This window comes from Drosophila melanogaster, chromosome 2L (assembly GCF_000001215.4).
Source record: "Drosophila melanogaster chromosome 2L".
NCBI classification, from domain to species: Eukaryota; Metazoa; Arthropoda; class Insecta; order Diptera; family Drosophilidae; genus Drosophila; species Drosophila melanogaster.
In genome coordinates this window covers 9,173,414-9,191,190 of record NT_033779.5, presented here as the reverse complement: position 1 = coordinate 9,191,190, position 17,777 = coordinate 9,173,414, and the positions used below count along the sequence as shown (strand labels likewise).

General features: G+C 36.7%; 1 protein-coding gene across 6 annotated transcripts in view; it reads right to left on the bottom strand.

The window, feature by feature from the left end:
* Positions 1–17,777, bottom strand: part of tai (taiman) — an 83,434-nt gene that overhangs the window by 59,021 nt on the left and 6,636 nt on the right. For 2 of the 6 annotated variants that reach the window (NM_001201819.2, NM_001201817.1), the window contains exons 1-2: positions 14,811–14,833; positions 13,561–14,066 (exon numbers count right to left, since the gene is read on the bottom strand). The exons of 3 other annotated variants lie outside the window; for them this stretch is intronic. The gene's annotated coding sequence lies outside the window, so the exon portion shown is untranslated. Of the gene's footprint in view, positions 1–13,560; positions 14,070–14,810; positions 14,834–17,777 lie in introns of those variants that run through there. One more of the 6 variants, NM_001201818.1, reaches the window with a different exon arrangement.

The following is a 17,777-nucleotide window of genomic DNA, read 5'->3' as shown; positions in this document are numbered from 1 at the left end:
AATGAGGGAGGTACTGAGGCCTCTTTTGTGTTGCCGAGGGCAAAGTGTAAGTTCCATATCTTCACCATTTTCCCCCAAGCTTTCTTCGGCCAGCAAGGGTTACGGTTTAAGCCTAAATGTACCTCGAAAAATGATTCAAAGTGAGAGCCGCGAAGGGCTGAAGACAACGAAATTCGTTCTTCAATTATAACAAGTATCTATTATTTGTTGAATATTAAACAACAATTAAACCAAAAATATAACTCATTACTTTTGTACTGTAACATACTAATATATCTATTTATACATTTGATGTAACAGTTTAAAACTGTTAATAACTATCTAGAAAATCCTTTGCAAAAATCCGATTTACCCCTTGCGAACTCTTTTCGTAAGCTTCTTGTAAACAAACAGAATTATCTGTTATAAGCCCATGAGCTGATATATGTATAATCTGCAGACTCTGCGCAAATTAAAGTTTCATTTTTCAGTTGTTGCCTCTCTCTCTCTACGCTCGGCTATTTGTTATTGTGTTCGTATTCTTCACTTGGCCAACGTGTCGTATACTCAACTCGTCAGCCACCACCCAAAAGAGTTTTCCACACGCATGTAGCATTCTCGGCCGGGAAATACTTATGCATGTATGCAAGTAAGTGTTCGTGGCATGAGGAGAATGCTTTATTGTATTTGCTTTTTAAACATCAACAACATTTTCTGTTGCCATACGAAATACATGCATATGCATATGTATATGTATGTAAACTACGCATACACACACACACACACTTACATGGATAAAACTGCAGCAACTGCGACTGCATTGCGTTTTTCTCATTGTTTTTTCCACCGTCGCCGTCGCCCCTTTCGGGCTCCAGAAACTTGTTTATATAATTTCCTGTACGCGTGGCACAAAAGCCAGCAGCAGAAGCATAATCTTCCCGTCTTATTCTCTCCCTATACAAGTACATATATCTCCATCAAAATCCCTCTCGCCTGCCCATTCTTTTGTCATGTATTTTTGCTGATAATAATAATGCATTTCATTGTTGTTGCTGCCTGGCTTTGCTGCTCTTGTCATTGTTTATAATTGTTGCTTTGTGCGAGCCTAGCAGATGCATAGATACACATGTATCTGCTAGATACGTCAAGTGACGACTGCGAGCGCAAAAACAACTTACAGAATTTCTGATATCACTTCTTCCAGTCCGTTTGCCGTTTGATTGATTAAAACAAGGAACCGATGATATCCTTGCCTTCGTTATTTGTTGGGAATTTTCATTACTTGGGCAGTAGAATAAGAATTTAGAAAATTCAATTACACAAGAAAGTATAAATCTAAAGATATATATCTAAAGATTCTGAATCTAGGTTTATCAGCACCCAACTAAACGGCCATAGACCGTTTCCAATCGATGAGCACGTTTGGCTGGAAGGGAAGTAACAGCCTTCGGGACATGGCACTTCATTAAAGAAGGGATTCAATAAATTTTCACAAAACCATGTTAATTGAGCGCCAGAGATGTTGCCATGTTGTTATTGATGAGCTGGGGAGCTGGGGCTTAAGTTGATTTCTGCGCTTGAAATAGTTTCAACAAGTCGCAGACGAGACAAGAGAAAGGAAAATATGACGAAGGAAAACAATTTCAGTTTGTTTACTTTATTGTCGACGCGTCGCGTTGAAATTCTTTCTGTTTGTGGACTGGACTTTATTTTTATCAGCGCAGACAAGGACACAACTGTGTAGAGCGAGCGAGAGCGAAATGTAAACAAGAAATAATGAATTTGTGATAATGGTAAATGTTCCTTTTGGCTCACTTATCTTCATTTCCTTCCCTTTTCTCCTGTTCCATTTTTTTTTCCCATCTTTCAACATTTTTATTTATAGCCTTTAAATTTTGTAAGTAAACAGAATATTTTTATTTGTATTTCCGCAACTATCGTTGGAAATGTGTAAGTGATTGAGTGCAGCGTAGCAAATTAGCCGCACCGCCTTGGAAAAACCAGCTTAGAATCGTGCTAAGCGCTCCAACAATGTGACAACAGAAGCCCAGAGACGCGATAACTTGGCCAAGACGATGGCGATGACAACGAGGCAACTTAATACGCGGGTTATGCAACATACACACTCGCGCACACGAAAGAAGCGAATCAGTTGCACAAAGCGAACGACGACAAAGGCCCCAAAGCCCCAACGGCCCAAAAGGCCCCCTTTACCTGAAGACCGGTTTTTTTTTTGTAGACACATCGCGAGAAGAGAGAAGACAAGAAACTCCATTTCGCATGGCCAGGAGATTCTGCACATTTTACCGTTAACATAATGGCTAAATCACCGTTTAGAAAACCGCCAAGATGACGCTGTTGCTGCGAGGGGGTGGTTGTGGGCGGGGTTTTTGGGTAAGAAAGACTCCAACTCGTGGCAAAAAAAAAAAAGGAAGGAAAGATTTCAAAAGAATTCTTCTCGCTTCTTCGTTCTTGCCAATTTTTCTGCGTCTCTTTCAGCATTTTTTCTTCTCCGCTTCGCATTTTGCAAAAACGTAATTACAGTTGTTGGTTATATTTTTTTTCCCAGACGTGCTTAGAATTAAATTAATTTAAAATTACAGTGAGTGCCAAATGTTGGGGCAAAAGTCGATGGAGATGAGATAATGCCGCCGGTTTGCAATTTCCAAAAGGGAGTTAAATCGAAATGAAATTCAAGTTTCAACTCCATCACTAATAAAAACACTTTTCCACATTTCCTGTCACACATTTATCATTCAAACTCAATGATGCACATACAATTGTGCAATAATTCAGTTTCTTAATTTATTATAATTGATTAATTTATGACTCTCCCCTTCTCCAAAACCTTCTTTCCCTGCAACTCACTTCACAAATATTACGTGACACTTTTTTCAAACGTTTCCGATACCAGAACAAATAAATAAACGAAAATACAATTTATTTATATAAGTACAAACGGAAAAGACTTGTACCGTAAATCGTGCGTAAGTTATGAACTCTGCAGCTAAAAGATAAACAAATTTTCAGCACTTGTTTAATTGAGTCTTTGGTTTCTCCTGCGCTTCAAGGAGCAAAAATACAACGAGCATAAAACGAGAAACACGCTAAACCGATATGCGGTTTCTGAAACCGAATAAAATCGAAGTTGACGATAAAAAAGACCTCGAATCGCGGTTGTCGAGATAAGCGAAATTTCCACTTTATCAGCCAGTTAAATTACAGCTATTGGTTCCGATTGTTTTGTTAGCTTATCGCTCTGAATAATTATTAACATTACTGTACTCCGATGTTTGTGTGTCAGGCATTCTGGTTTAGGCTATCCAAAACTTCTATAAAGTGCCATTTGTTAACAACTTGTTCCTTCCACGCTGTGTGTGTGCAAAAACAATTTTTCTCCATAATGAGGTCAGTTTTAAAATACATAAACTCATTATTCGTATTTTTTTTGTATTTTTTTTTTTTTTGCCCGCCTCTGTGAGCTGCGAGCTCGTGGCTGTGCACACAAACAGTAAAAAGAAACATTCGGCGTAAAAATTATTTTATTGTCGCGTACGCAAGACGACGTACAAAAATGTGTGGCCCAAATAAGGAATACAAGTACAGCAAAAAAAAAAAAAAAAAACAGTAAAGCTAAAAGCAAAAATAACAATGACACATTAATAAAGTTAAGTAAATAGAGAAAATTTACGAAAATAAAATCAACACACGATAGGCAGCCAAGGCAAATGAAATATATCTGAAAAGATTCGTATCAAGTTAAGATCAACAGAGATCATATGATGCCGTTTTTATAACTTGTTTCTTGCGGAAAACTAGAATCTTTGGAAATTAGAAAGTTAAATACTAAAGATTTTTCCGTTGTTTGCGAATTGGGCTTATAACAATGGCCCTAAAACAAACTTCAAATTTAGTTTGCGGTGGTATGACGTTTATCAATTTTGGGAAAGTGCTTCCGCATGGTGAGAATTGCACAAGAAGCCACTTACATATGTGAATATATGTATGTTGCCGTGTAATGTCCCGCTATCAAATGCTGTGGGCCGTGAAGTAATGAGGAGCTGCCATAGGGGCTAGCCACATAAAACCGAACCGAAACTATCTGAATCGCAGACACATGCTTTGCATATCGCAGAGAGAGAGCTACGACTAGCAGTACTGTTAAACCCGCCCGTGGAGTCTTTTCAACAAGTGGCCAAAATCCGTATGCTCGGGTTTACGTGCCTGGAATGTATTAGCCGCAAAATGAACCATTTGAAGTCCGTTTTTAAGCGTATGCCAGGGGACACCACGCAGCTGTTTAAATGCCACTGATAAGCCAGCAAGGCGAAAGAAAACATATATACTTGGGTATTATTTCGACGATCGACGGCAAGAGACCGAATACTATGTATGTAGCTCGAGATTATCCTCAGCACTTGGCCAAATGTGCGTTCAAGTTGAGCAAACACAAATGTGGGAATTACCCACCACCGAACTGATCAATTTAGGTTAACCCATCCACAGTTTGCCGAGTGTGAACAGCAACAATGTTGGCATAAATCAATACGGTTAAAGCCACGAAAAATACCCCTCGACACGGTATGGAACATTAGGTCGTATATTAGGCAAAACCGAAGCATTAATTTTCATATATTTCGTTCGGGCCTAAACTGCTTATTAGCATGCAAGCCGAATAGCTACAAGAATCATTAAACATCCATCCAACGGACAGAACAGAAAATCCGACAAGAATCATATTTAAAGAATTTTGACGAATTTGGGCATGCTCTTTAAACTAATCGAAATACAAAAAATATTTATTTTCATGTTCTTATTTATAGTATGAAACGCTAAAAGTTTAAAATTCGTACAAAACTATAGGGAATTATATGAGATCATGGAAAATCAAGTTAGGTAGTAATACTAGTGTGGCTTTAAATGATCAATTAACCAAATGAAAGTCAGAATCTCTATTCCCCTTTGCCATCCATCTTCCCAAGAGAAATTTGTAAAAGCAAAGACAAAAAGCATCATCGAAACTCCTCAAGAACAAATGCCCGGAAGCGTTTTAGTTCCTTGGTGGTCAGATTTTTGGTTCGGCCCAAGTCCAAAGATAATAAAAATGAAAGAACAAAACGGACAGAGATTCTACTGCTGTGCGTTTTGTTTTCAATCATTTCATTAATCACTTGGTCCAGAGAATCTGGACAAGAGTTTTTTGTTCTCTTCGCGAGGCTGCTGTTTATATCACTGCCTTCTGCTTCATTTGTGCCCCGAAACGTGTTAATGTCAAATTTGTGTAATTAATCAAATCAAACGAGAGGGAGCAATGGATTGCGATACACCTAGGAGCTGTCTGCTAATTTTCCATTACTCATTTTTCTTTCGGGCACTTTGCTTCCTGTTTCACTGGCTTGCCAATTGAAATGTTTTTTTTTTGCCTTTTTCTTGTCAAATTGGCTAGTTGCTTCCACTGACAAAATGTCAACGATTGTGTTGACATTAGCTGCTGGTGTGAAAATTAGTCTCGGTCGTTAAAATTGAAAATTGAACCAAAACCGAAGTGCTGATATTTATACATAAGCACGTTTTTCTCTTTTCTTTTTTCCTTTTAGTAGGCACAGTTTTCCTATGTATATATACTTATCTCTAGGTGTCACGCATTTTCCCTGTCCTGAATACGATTGAAACTTTCATTTGTCAGCGACATTTTTATAGGTTTTCCCTCAGTAAACATTGCGGGAAATTTTTATTAGTTCGCCATTAAAGTATGTTTCTCGGCGTATGAGTGTGTAAATTGTCATAAACAATAATGTCGTAAAGGATCAGGAAACGATGTTAAAGCCAGCTAACTTGTAGTCATAAAACTTAATTAGTTTGGGCAACATTTAGAAGGTAACTCAAGCGAGCATTTTACAGGAAATGACCCAGAAGTTTTAGAGTTGGTAGGAAACACAGATAATTATAATGCACATACACCAGCCATAAAACCCGATTAAATGTAAATATGTTGCGCAAATTATTTCACAGAAATCACAGTCCTTTATTTCCATATTTCTCACTGAAATTAGGAATACATTCACCATAAATTACATAGGTCTGACATCATTTAACCATTGCCATTCTTTTAAAACGTAAATACAAAAACAGCAAGCCCTCGATAAAAGAGCCATCTCCAACTGCTAAACGTCAAGATGGGACACCAAACAAAAAGTAAATTTATGAAGTAAGCAAGAAACACAAAAAAAAAAAATAAATAAACAAAAATACTCAGCAATCGAATAAAATTTACATAAAAGCTAAATAAATAACAGACAGGCCCACCACAAAGAGCAGATAAGTAGGCATTTGTTTATAGACTGCAGATGTCTCTATTAAAGATACAATCAATTTCACAACAACTATAGCGGAAAGCTCAGGTCAGTGAGAAAATATGAATAAATACCGAAGGAAATTTCAGATTGCCAATATTGTGATACCAATCAGGCAATCGAATTGCGGTTTATATATATACATATATATATATCTTCATATTCGTATATATATCTTCACATTGTTTACACTTGGATGCAAATTAGTTTTGTGCCCGAAATGGCGCAGAAAATTCCATACCCAAACTGTTTTCGATTCTAGCCAGTTTCTTTCTGCATAATGCGGATGCTTTATATGTATATATACTATGTACATATTCAAGATATATATGCACACAAACGAATCCGAATCCATTTGCAATGGCTGCATAAGTGTGGACTTATTTTATGGAGCACTCGACTTAAACTGAACCACGTCGCCAGTTCTCAAAAACGTTGGATGGTCATCAAAATAAAAAGTAACAAATTCTTTTTCTACTTCAGCTGCGCGATGACGCACAGAAATATTTATTCGCACACAGATACTTTTCGCTTGGATCTGCTCTATATTTTGTGTAACGTATAGTTGTATGCAAATATGAGGAAAAAAATTGGGGTAGAACGTTTCTAAATGTATGTGAAAAGTCTGGATTTAATGATAAAGTTTGCACGTTTCATCTGCAAGGTATTAACAATTTGATAGTCACTTTTTTCAGTGCTTATTGCGCGTTATACATTTTTAATTGAATATCACTTTGGCATGCGGAATTCCAGACCAAAATTTGATTGAAATCGTGGGCCAGAAGAAAAAGTAAATAAATGGTTAGGTAGGAGAATGAATCGAGCTACCACTCAATCAAACAGGTGTTGTGGTGCTGCCCTACCTTTATTGTTCTATTTCTGGACATTGCTGAATTTAATTACATATCTCAATCTCAGTGCTCAAAGCGGATTAGTAGGGCGTATACAACGTCCTGTATTTCGATTATATCGAAATGAAATGACGCGAAATAGAATAAAATACGCATCATTAATTGCATACTTTGAGGCGCCATTACATGGACACTCGTGAAAATCAATAAACTGCCCCTGCTCCCCATTGGAATTGAACACTCAAGTCATGTGTAAAACTGATTTGTCTGCAGAAAACATGATTATTGGAATTTCACAACCTAACTGCAGCTAAAGTGTACTAGAGCTTATGAAACATAAATAAACAAAATTTTCAATAATCCATATACAGCACTTGAAGAACTGCTCTCATCTTACAGGATACTAATATCTGACCAGCGATAAAGCAATCCAGCTCTTCTGGTTCCTTGTGCCACAACCGAAAATAATTCGATGCCAAGGAGAGGAAAAGACAAACCGGCTCACTACCAACAGCTGCAAACCCATCACAATCAAAAAATCATTCCGAAAATGTGTGTTTTTATTTTTCGCATATGCCAAAACGAGGCAAAAACAAGACGAGGAGCCAGCAAACGAGTCGGCGTCGTCGTCTAATAATTTGTAAAGAGGCTGCAGATCTGGAGAACTGGAGAACCGAAAGCCGGCGTCTCTCATTGTCTCGGGATTCAAATTATTGTTGTGTGTAGTGGGGCTTCCTCGGCATTATTTTCATTTTTGTTTTTTTTTTCGACTGTCAGATTTGAATACACAGCGTCGCAGCGCAGACATAAATCTTGTTTTGATTTATATATTTGTATAACTTGGTGAGATGTGTCGCATTGAAGAGAGCAGTCCATAGTTTTCAATTAAAAGCCATCCTAGCTGTGAGCGAAAGAGACGAAGGATCAAGATTCTTCATTCTGCTGGAAGAATCTCCCGCGTTTTTTCGGTTGGTGCTGCGTTTTTTTTTTTTTGGGTACGTTTCGTCGTTTTTTCGTTCATGACCTTGAAAAGCTTTATCTAAAAATCGAGTGCAATCAACTTTATAAACACACACACACACACAGGCTCGCTGGCGTTTCCCCTACATTTCACACACACACACACATAGGGGGCTTTGAGAATCGAGCGTTATAACGCGTTAGTTAAAGTCTTGGAGCTCACTCGCTCTCGCTCTTTGGCTCTCTGGAGACCCCGAGCATGGGCTAACCGCACATAATAATTATTCTAGATCCCCAGGTTCCCAAAGTATCTGCGAGTGTGCGAGAGTATCTGGGCAAAAGGTGGTCGCTCCGATGGTCAAACGGCGCTCTTATTTTCACGCTTTATGGCATCTTTTTGGTTTCGGTTTCGGTTTCTTTTTGTGTTGGTAATAATAGAGTTTTGGTTCAAAGCCTTTGGCCAAGCAACCCAAAAATTGCTGTGTGTGTGTGGATTTTCGATTGGGGGTTAGGCAACAGGTAGGTAGGTAGGTAGGTAGGTGATGGGTGAGAAGGTAAATGTACTTTTATCGGGGGGCTTTCTATCTGAGCGATATCAATGCAGTTAAAACCGGAACTCGAACCCTTGAAATAGAAATACTACCATTTGGTAGTAATAAATGCAAAAGCATGACTCATAAATTGATTTATTTCACAATTATCTTGTCTTCGGCTATGTCAAGCATGCTTTTGTTACGATATTTACCATTTAAGCTTATATCTTTAGGAATCCAATATTGAATAGTTATAATTTAATACTTAATTAACTTTTTTCTACAAAATCCCTATAGCTATAGCTATAGCTTAAGCTCTTCGGGCATTGTTGTTACTTAAAAGTTTGCAAACTCTTCAAACTAATGCGCAGTTATCTTGGCTTACAAGGGACCGGGTTTCGGTATCTGCTTTCGAATCCGTGACTCATACTTCCTAATCAGTCGAAGCTATAGTTTATAGGCACTACTTTTCGTACTTCCCACTACCCTCCTTCCTGTTGGCCCATTCAATCACTTCGAAATCAACTAATACCCATAAAACAAACCAGAAAAATACTTTGACAAAACAAATATTTGGCATATATAATGGGCATTCCTGAGTCGTTTTCAAATGTTGTTGTTTCTTGTGTTATTTTTTTTTGTCGTCTTTTGGATGCTTGCATTAGCCGCACACACATACAAAACACAACACACACACACACACAGCTTCGAACTGAATGCCTACCAACGATTTTTTACGCCCAGCCAACGAACCTATGACATCAACATTATTTCGGCCAAAAAAGCCAGCTGAAAATTATTTATTTCGTATATTCAAATTTCAACAGAGCAATGTGCAAGTAACGAATGGTCAGAGGGGCTTCCGGGGGGAACAAGGAGCTCTTTTTCGACTAAAAGCCGAGATTGTCTCAAGCTTTTCCATGCCATTTAAACGACGTTGATTGCTCAATTCGCCAGAAAACCAGATGAGCTAATCGCCGGCTGCGTTACTCTGACTCCGACTTTCGACTACTGGGCCAACTTTGACTTTAGATTTTTAATTAAGATAATTATAGTTGGTCTCGGGCAAGTGATGCGCGATCTGGTTGGGAACAAGAGTGCAGACATCAATGAATGGTTGGATACCCAAAATGAGTTGAAACATTTGTTGTCCCAAATGTCAGTCCGTCAAATATTTGTGGGTCGAGGAAGCTCGTTTTTTTTTTTTTTTGTGCCTATAGATAAACACAGACGTCAATTAGTTAATATGTTTTAAAAAAAAAAGGCAGCGCAGAGTGATATTTGGTTCGCGCTGTATTTCAGTATTTCGACTGTGACTAAGCCAACCCCAACCACATGACAAGAAATGAAAACTCAGATGGGAGACCATAATGATCACACGTTTCTTTCGGTCAAGTACAGTATGGCTAAAAAAATTGCAATTGAATTTAATTTTTGTTGTTGTTTGCGTTCCCCGGTTAACCTATTATACAACAAATACAGGGGCCAGCGACGGTGCACAGAAAAATGAGTATCAATTCAACAAATTCGCTTGAAGAAGAACTCACACAGATACGCGACCAACACACTGAGAAGCGGGGAACAATATATGGCATACATAATATTAAAGAAATCGCACCCAAAAACCAAATTGGCATAAACTACGCCGAAAATAAATTGAAATCTAAAAATGAAATTCAAATGCGGCAAACGCCCCAAAGAGGAGCAGTCGGCAAAGCAACACAACAAACAAATCAAAATAAGGCACACAAAAAAGCGCAGGCAAAATCAAATAAAATAAAAAAACACAACAATGTGGATAAGTGTGGATGTGTGAAGGAAATAGAGGACCACATATCAAAATAACCAACAATGTCAATCGCACTAACATGCTAAGAAAACTGTCAAAGACTTTTGTGAATTCCAATCGAAAATCAGATACAATTTAAAGTGTATTTGTTGTTAGGTTTTGTGATTTCTTGCGATTGAACTATTATTACGCGTTATTTTATTAGGATTATTAAGTAGTTATTTTAAACTTAAATGGTATGAGTTTGAAACATAAAAATTGCAAGATGGCAACAATTTCTTAACTACTATTTGAATAGCAGTTAAGAGATCTTCAGCACATTTGCGCAGAACTTCAAAAAGAAATTAAAATTATAGCAAAACTCGTGCAGCGGTACGTTCAGATACAGAAAAAAATTACAAAAAAAAAGACGGACAAAATGAGGCATTCAGAAACCAGTTTTTACCTGGAAAGAAACAAAAATTGGTCTGATATTGTACGTAAGCAGTAATTGAAGTTAACGTAATTATAAACGTAGTCCCGGCCAACAAGAATCATGTGCAGCACATATAAAACAAAAAAAAAAACAGATACAAAAAGAATCAAAAAGAAGGAGAAGTTGGACAAAAAAAAATGTCTTATATTCACGACGAAGATTTCGAGTGAAGCGAACGGAATGGTCAAGCTTAATTTCCCAATTAACATGGAAAACATCAAAGGGACAAATTCATTTACGCTTCACAGGAAACTCAAGTATGTCCAAAAAACGTGCGACTTTATCCCACAGAAAAGATAATCGGAGTCGGAAAATTGAAGATATTCCAGGATAAGATAGATATGTCCAGTAGTTACAAGTTTGATATATAAAGAGAACTAAAAACAATAATATTTCATAGAAATATGATATATTATATTTAACATTTGTATTAATTTCTTCTTAATTTCTTTAAATTTATTATAGGTCCAACATAAAGCACATTCAAAACTGATCCCAGTCAATTAAAACCTAATCTTATTCCTGCTCGCTCTTTAATCTCTATAATTTGACCACAAATAAATTAGACGATGATTATTCGTCAGGTCCGAAATTATAACAATCCATTTGGAGGTAATCAAGATTGCATTTGCCCATGTTAAAAAAATCTATTTCCTCTCCGTAGCCCATTGGAATTGGTCGAACTTCTGTATTGGTTTCCAACGTACTACTGATTCCACATTTCTCTCCGGGTTTCTCAGATACTCTCAGTTTGGCTGTCTCTGTGGGCATTCGGCTGTCTTATCAGCCGTTTTCAATTTTCAAAACAAAGTCCATTTCCATTGTTGGTTGGTCACTGCTCGTGTGTGTTTCGCGACTCTACTGTACAGTAGAGACATCGTTTAAAATGCCATTATCTAATCGCCAGCGTTTCTATCTCTGTGTGTGTGAGGGTTTCTTTGCTGGTTTTTGTGAGCGGTGGGGGCATCGGCGATAAGCCTAAGCGCAGCAATTTTAGTTAGTTTCTTCCTCATTCTTTTATTGAATTATGAGTAGCGAAGATTAGGTTGAGGGGCGCCCAAAAATACTATACAAAAAACAAAAAAAACTGAAGGAAACACAGCGAACGAATCTAAAACTATGCAGTAATGTAGCATGTTTGAGGTGTTTTCTGTTCTTTTTCTTAATTTTGAGTAGAGCCGCCAAACAGGAAAACTGGTTTAACCTGTCTAAAAAAAAAAAAAATAAAAACAAAACAAAATCACCAAATTGCCGACAGCCAGCTAATAGCTAAACTCAAAAACACCTAGTCTAGCAACAATAAACTAATTAAATCAAACCAAAATACGTCGCAAAAATGTTCTAAGAGCTCGCTTCTCTCGCATGTAAGAGAGTGAGTGATTAGGTAAAAATAGCTGAGGATTTTCATTGACGGTATAAATAAAATGTTCTCAAAATAAATATTTCAATATCATATGCAAAACTTAGGCGTTGATAAAGAAGAAAAATAAAACAGCCGACACGCGCTCGCTCGCTTGACAAATGTATCTGTGAGATACGTAGCGCTGAAAGAGAGAACCAGAGTTAAGAACCAAGAACGCAACGGAGAATAAAATAAACCTTTTCGATTCGTGTGAGCCGATTTTCAGTCGGTTTTCTCAGCTCCGCGGTGATACCGATATAAGTTTCTTTTGGGCTTTGGTCTCGGTTTTGGTTTTGGTTTTTGGTTTCGTTGTTGGTTTGCGTTTGGGTTTGGGCACTGAGTTTGGGGTTTGTTTGCCGCCGGAGAGATCGGATCGCACCGAACGAGAATGAATGACAAACACCGAGGCAGTTTACAATGTTTGCTCGTGTATTAGCAAAAGAATTCTAACTGAACCGAGCAGCGCGACTCGACTCACGTTTTCTTATGTAACAGCCTGCACTTCCACACACTTCTGTACTCAGCGACTATTATTTCCATTGGCGATCTACTGTTCGAACCAGAGTTCTGATAAGTGTTCTTGCAAAAGACGATTCATGACGAAATGTTGGGAAACTCAAATGGACAAATGGTTACCTTTCCAAAGAATTAATCGCAGTTGCTGAGTCAGCGGAGAACCAAGAAAATTATGATTATGATTTCGTTATTAGTCTTTAAAAAGCTACAAAAGCTTTGAATTACAAATCAAATGCGTTTCTTACATGAATGCAGAAAATATAACCAATCAATCTATAAAGTGGAGTTGGGATTAAAATAATATCTAATTTGAAAATAATATCATATAGGGTCTCTATTGGGTATTGTAATCGCAGTTGCTGAGTCAGCGGAGAACCAAGAAAATTATGATTATGATTTCGTTATTAGTCTTTAAAAAGCTACAAAAGCTTTGAATTACAAATCAAATGCGTTTCTTACATGAATGCAGAAAATATAACCAATCAATCTATAAAGTGGAGTTGGGATTAAAATAATATCTAATTTGAAAATAATATCATATAGGGTCTCTATTGTCTTAATCCAATAGGGTTTAAATCTTATTTATATCTGTATTTCATACTTGGTTTTGCATTCAGAAGCTTAGAAATTTCACTACCCACACATATTGCTACATTTCTAAAATATGTAAATCTTTATGAGAAGGTCAAAATTAGTTATTACCTTGATTTGATAATTATTTACGTTGATCAAACCTTACTCGTTGACTTCAATCCAATAGATAACAATCTACAATAAATGCGTTAATCCATGTTTGTTTAGTTTTTTAGGCGGCATTATACGTGTTAATTATTGAATATATAATTTGATTTTGCACATTGATTTGCACTTCTTTGTGTATTATATACTTTATTATGAGAGGTTTTTAAAGACCGTGAGGCAAACAATTGAACAATTTGCGTCGATAACTGTAAAACGCTTTTTGTTTTATCTTTACATTATTATTTACTCTGTATACAAAGTGAAACCGTTGTGTGTATAAATATATCTTTAAATCGATTTGGTTTTTATCTCTTTTTTTTATGTATTTTTTCTTTTTCTTTAATATTTTTTTCAATGACTTCTCCAAGGCTATCTTGAATTTATTTATGGTTTTTATTTGTATTTATTTTGCACAAAATATATACACCAAGATCTCGGGTAAATCATATAGTATTTTGTCAGAGAAACTGCTGGGGGACGAGAAGAATGTAAAACTATTAATATTGTGTGTGCTTTTTCAACTATGTTTTGACAGTGGTGGGGGGAATTTCGTATTTTGAATTTTCCAAAAAGTGGGCAATTAAGATTCACACTGAGCGAAACGCAGTGGAAACGAAACAAAATATAAATAAAGATACGCAAGCGAAAAGCGACAAAATTATGAAACCCGAAAGCGGCAAAGCGACACGAGAGAGCCAAAAAGAGAACGAGCGCGAAAGAGAGTTCGGGGAACGTTTGGGCAATGGAACGCCACACAAAAATTCCGCAACGAAACGAGGAAATTTTCTTCAAAACCCTAATTGTTAAAAAAATAAACGGGAGAACCTAAGCTGATTATTAAATTTCTGCTGTTTTGGTCTTGGATAATTGTCGTGTATCTGAAAGATACTTTTTTGTTTTTGCAATGGGAGCGAAGGAAAAGACACGCACTCACACACACGCACGCACACGTAAACACACACGCGCACTTTGCATTGCTTTTTTCTTATTTCTTTTTGGGCTGTGCCAACTCTTTCCCTGCGTTTTGGTGCCTTTTCTACGCACTTTTCTATGGCTACAACTTTTGAGTTGATCTTTATTCTTCGTGAAACGTGAGTTAAAAGGTAAATAAAGTCGGGACAGACACGCACGGCGAACAGAGGCGAATGGAGAGGGAGAGAGAGACACGTCGACAGTGGACAAAACGAACTGTAGCGAACAGTGAACCTCACCAAACGAAATACAAACTCGAACTGAAATGCATCTCACCGATACGCACATCCATATCCACCAGCTGTGTGACGTGCCAGGCGCTCTCTTCGATTACCTCTTATCGCGCTCTTCGCCCTCTCTTTGTGCTGTGTCAAGTGTCAAGATGGGAGACCGTGGTATCGCACTGTTGCCGGCCCATTCTTTTTGCCGACGGGGAGCGGCCCCACTAGAACGGGACGGCTAGTTGGGGCTTCGGCCCTGGCCGCTCTCTTTGGCGCTCTTTCAACTGCCGGCATTTTCGCTTGGGCTCCCTAACACACACAAAACACAAATAAACACAAAAACAAAATCAAAAGTAACTTTGACTTTTAATGGCGGATTGGCGAAATCAAACCACAACCGATCCCAGTTTTGGAATTTTTTAAAAAACGTTTCTGTCTAAAACTTCAAAAAATTCTACATTTTTTACCTACATTTTAATAAAAAAAAATCCTAAAAGTCCTCATTTTACGTCTTCAAATTATTGAATTCTACAAGTAACAAAACAGTGTTTAATTTCTTAACAGTTTTATTTAAGATCTTATAATAGTTATTTAGTATCAATATAATGTGTGGATAAATATGTATATATACAAAGAAACAACTATTGGCTATTAAAATTTAATGTTTTTTAAATACTTCTAAACGAAACTTAGTGACCATCTTTTCTGTAATTGTATATATTTTAAATTATATATTATATTTCATAATTTGGGTTTAAAAACTATCTTTAAATTATTCGTTTTTAACAAGGCTGTTACTTTGCTATTACAAGCATTTTTAACCACCTACATCTTCTATAAAATTCGTATAAAAAATTGATTTTTTAGCAACAAAACAAACCCATTTTGATGACGAAACACATGTTGTGTTTGGAGCTCACCGCAAAAGAAGAGACAAAAAGTAGCGAAGAGCGGCAATTTGGGATTCTCAATTGTAGCTTTGTAGCCGGCGCAAAACGCAAAACAAAATTAAGCACAAAAATAAACAGAAAAAGATGGCAAAGCTTGTCGCCTTCAATTTCAATAGCAGCCAGTGCTAGAGAGCTGTTCCTACACAAATACCTACATATATAGATAGCTCTGCGACTGCCGACCACGTATATCTGCACGAACGAGCTTATATATATTGCAGATACTTAGCTACTTCTACGGCTCTTTTACGGATTTCTTGTGCAGAGTTTCACTTAAAAATTGGTTTTTATTTCCTAAAATTTGAACAAAGTACACAAATCCGGTTCATAAAATATATTTCATTTGTAATTCCTAATTTTGCCAAATAAAACCCATCATAAGATCATTTATTAAAAAGTAGATATGTATGTATTTGGGAAAAGTTTATAAGTGAATATTTTGTACATTCATTTTAATTTTATTTTTTAACATTACGTATTTAAGCTATACTAATTTTTATATTTATTTTCCTACGTTTCTTGATTGAAATATTTACAAATGATATATTGAAATTTTCGCTTTTATATTTACCATACAACTCTGTGTATTGTAAAGCTTCTAATCTGTGAATATCTTTGAGATTCAAATCTCTGAAATGTGTACATTTTTTAAGAGATATTTTTAAGTAATAGAACGCTGCCAAAACCGAGCAGAAAATGGAGCTAACTGCCCTTGCCAATGACATCATTAAAGATTTTTTTTTTTGGCATTCCCTAGCTCCAAAGTTCTAGAAATGAAGCTATAAGCCGAGAAAATGGCAAGCGAGTTTCAGATTTTGCCCTCTGGAAAAAACACTTGTGCCCGTTAACTCTTTTTGTCAACACTTGAGGTTTTCCTTGGATTTTCCCGAGCCGAGTAATTATGCATGACAATTGTACGTTTTGTGTTTGCTGGGACCTCCTAATGTTGTTTAATAATAATTTTATGCACATAATGGCCAACAATATCAACCATTGCCAAACTGTGAGCAACATGAAGAGCTACCTTAATTGCTGACTCTTTGAAAACTTTATACTTGCCATTTTCTTTATGTCTACGTTGGCTTTTTTATTCTGTTAATGTGGCCAACAATTAGAAGCAAAATGACTCAAAATAATAATGGAGTGCAGATAGGTGTGGTGGGGAAAAACATTCGAACTGCCGAGTTTTCCTCAAAGCTTTCGTAGATCTTAGCCCTGATCTAAACTTTTACCTGATCCGGATTCCAGTATAAAATGGCCAGAAAAAAGAGCAGCAGCAAAAAAAAGTGAATTTGAAAAAAGCAATTAAAAAGCCGCAAATTGTCGGAGCGCCGGAGAAGGCAAACTCTAAAAATAAAAATCAAAACCAGTAGTTGCTAACGTGACGCCATAAATTCCCCCTCCCCCCCTGCCACCTACTGCTTTTAAACCCCCCTCGCAGACCCACAACTTCAGTTGGCCACGATAGACCAGCAAAAAAAAAAAAAAATAAAAAAAATTAAATTCAAAGCCGGGAACCCAAAAAACGAAGGCGTTTTGGCCAAACTTCATGCGAAAATGATTGTGTTTCTATTTTTTGATTGTTTGTTTGCCAGGGCCTTTGCCTTGAATTTGTTTGCGGAAAACATTGAACGGACTTTTTCATGGATATTAGATGGCAAAAATCGACACATACTTACAAATACATGTGTATAATAATCAAACAAGACATTTAAGGTAACTAAAATGTCAGTTTTAAAGTGGAGCAGACTTCACTTTTTTTTCAATATTTCTTTTCTTCAATTAAACGTTGTTTTAATCTAGAATTTCAAATGTCAAATGTAATTATTTTTTGTTATTTATTCAAACGATTGTTTCCCACACGCGTATCAAATTCGTGCTGACAGAAAATTCCATTTGGCATTTAGTAAATATTGAATCTCGCTCTATTTGCTTAAATTCGTATTTGTCTAAGTTTCAGCACACATGGCTTTGTTTCGACTTTCTATCCTTTTTTTTCACGTATTTTCGAGAGTTATATTTTGTTAATATTTTG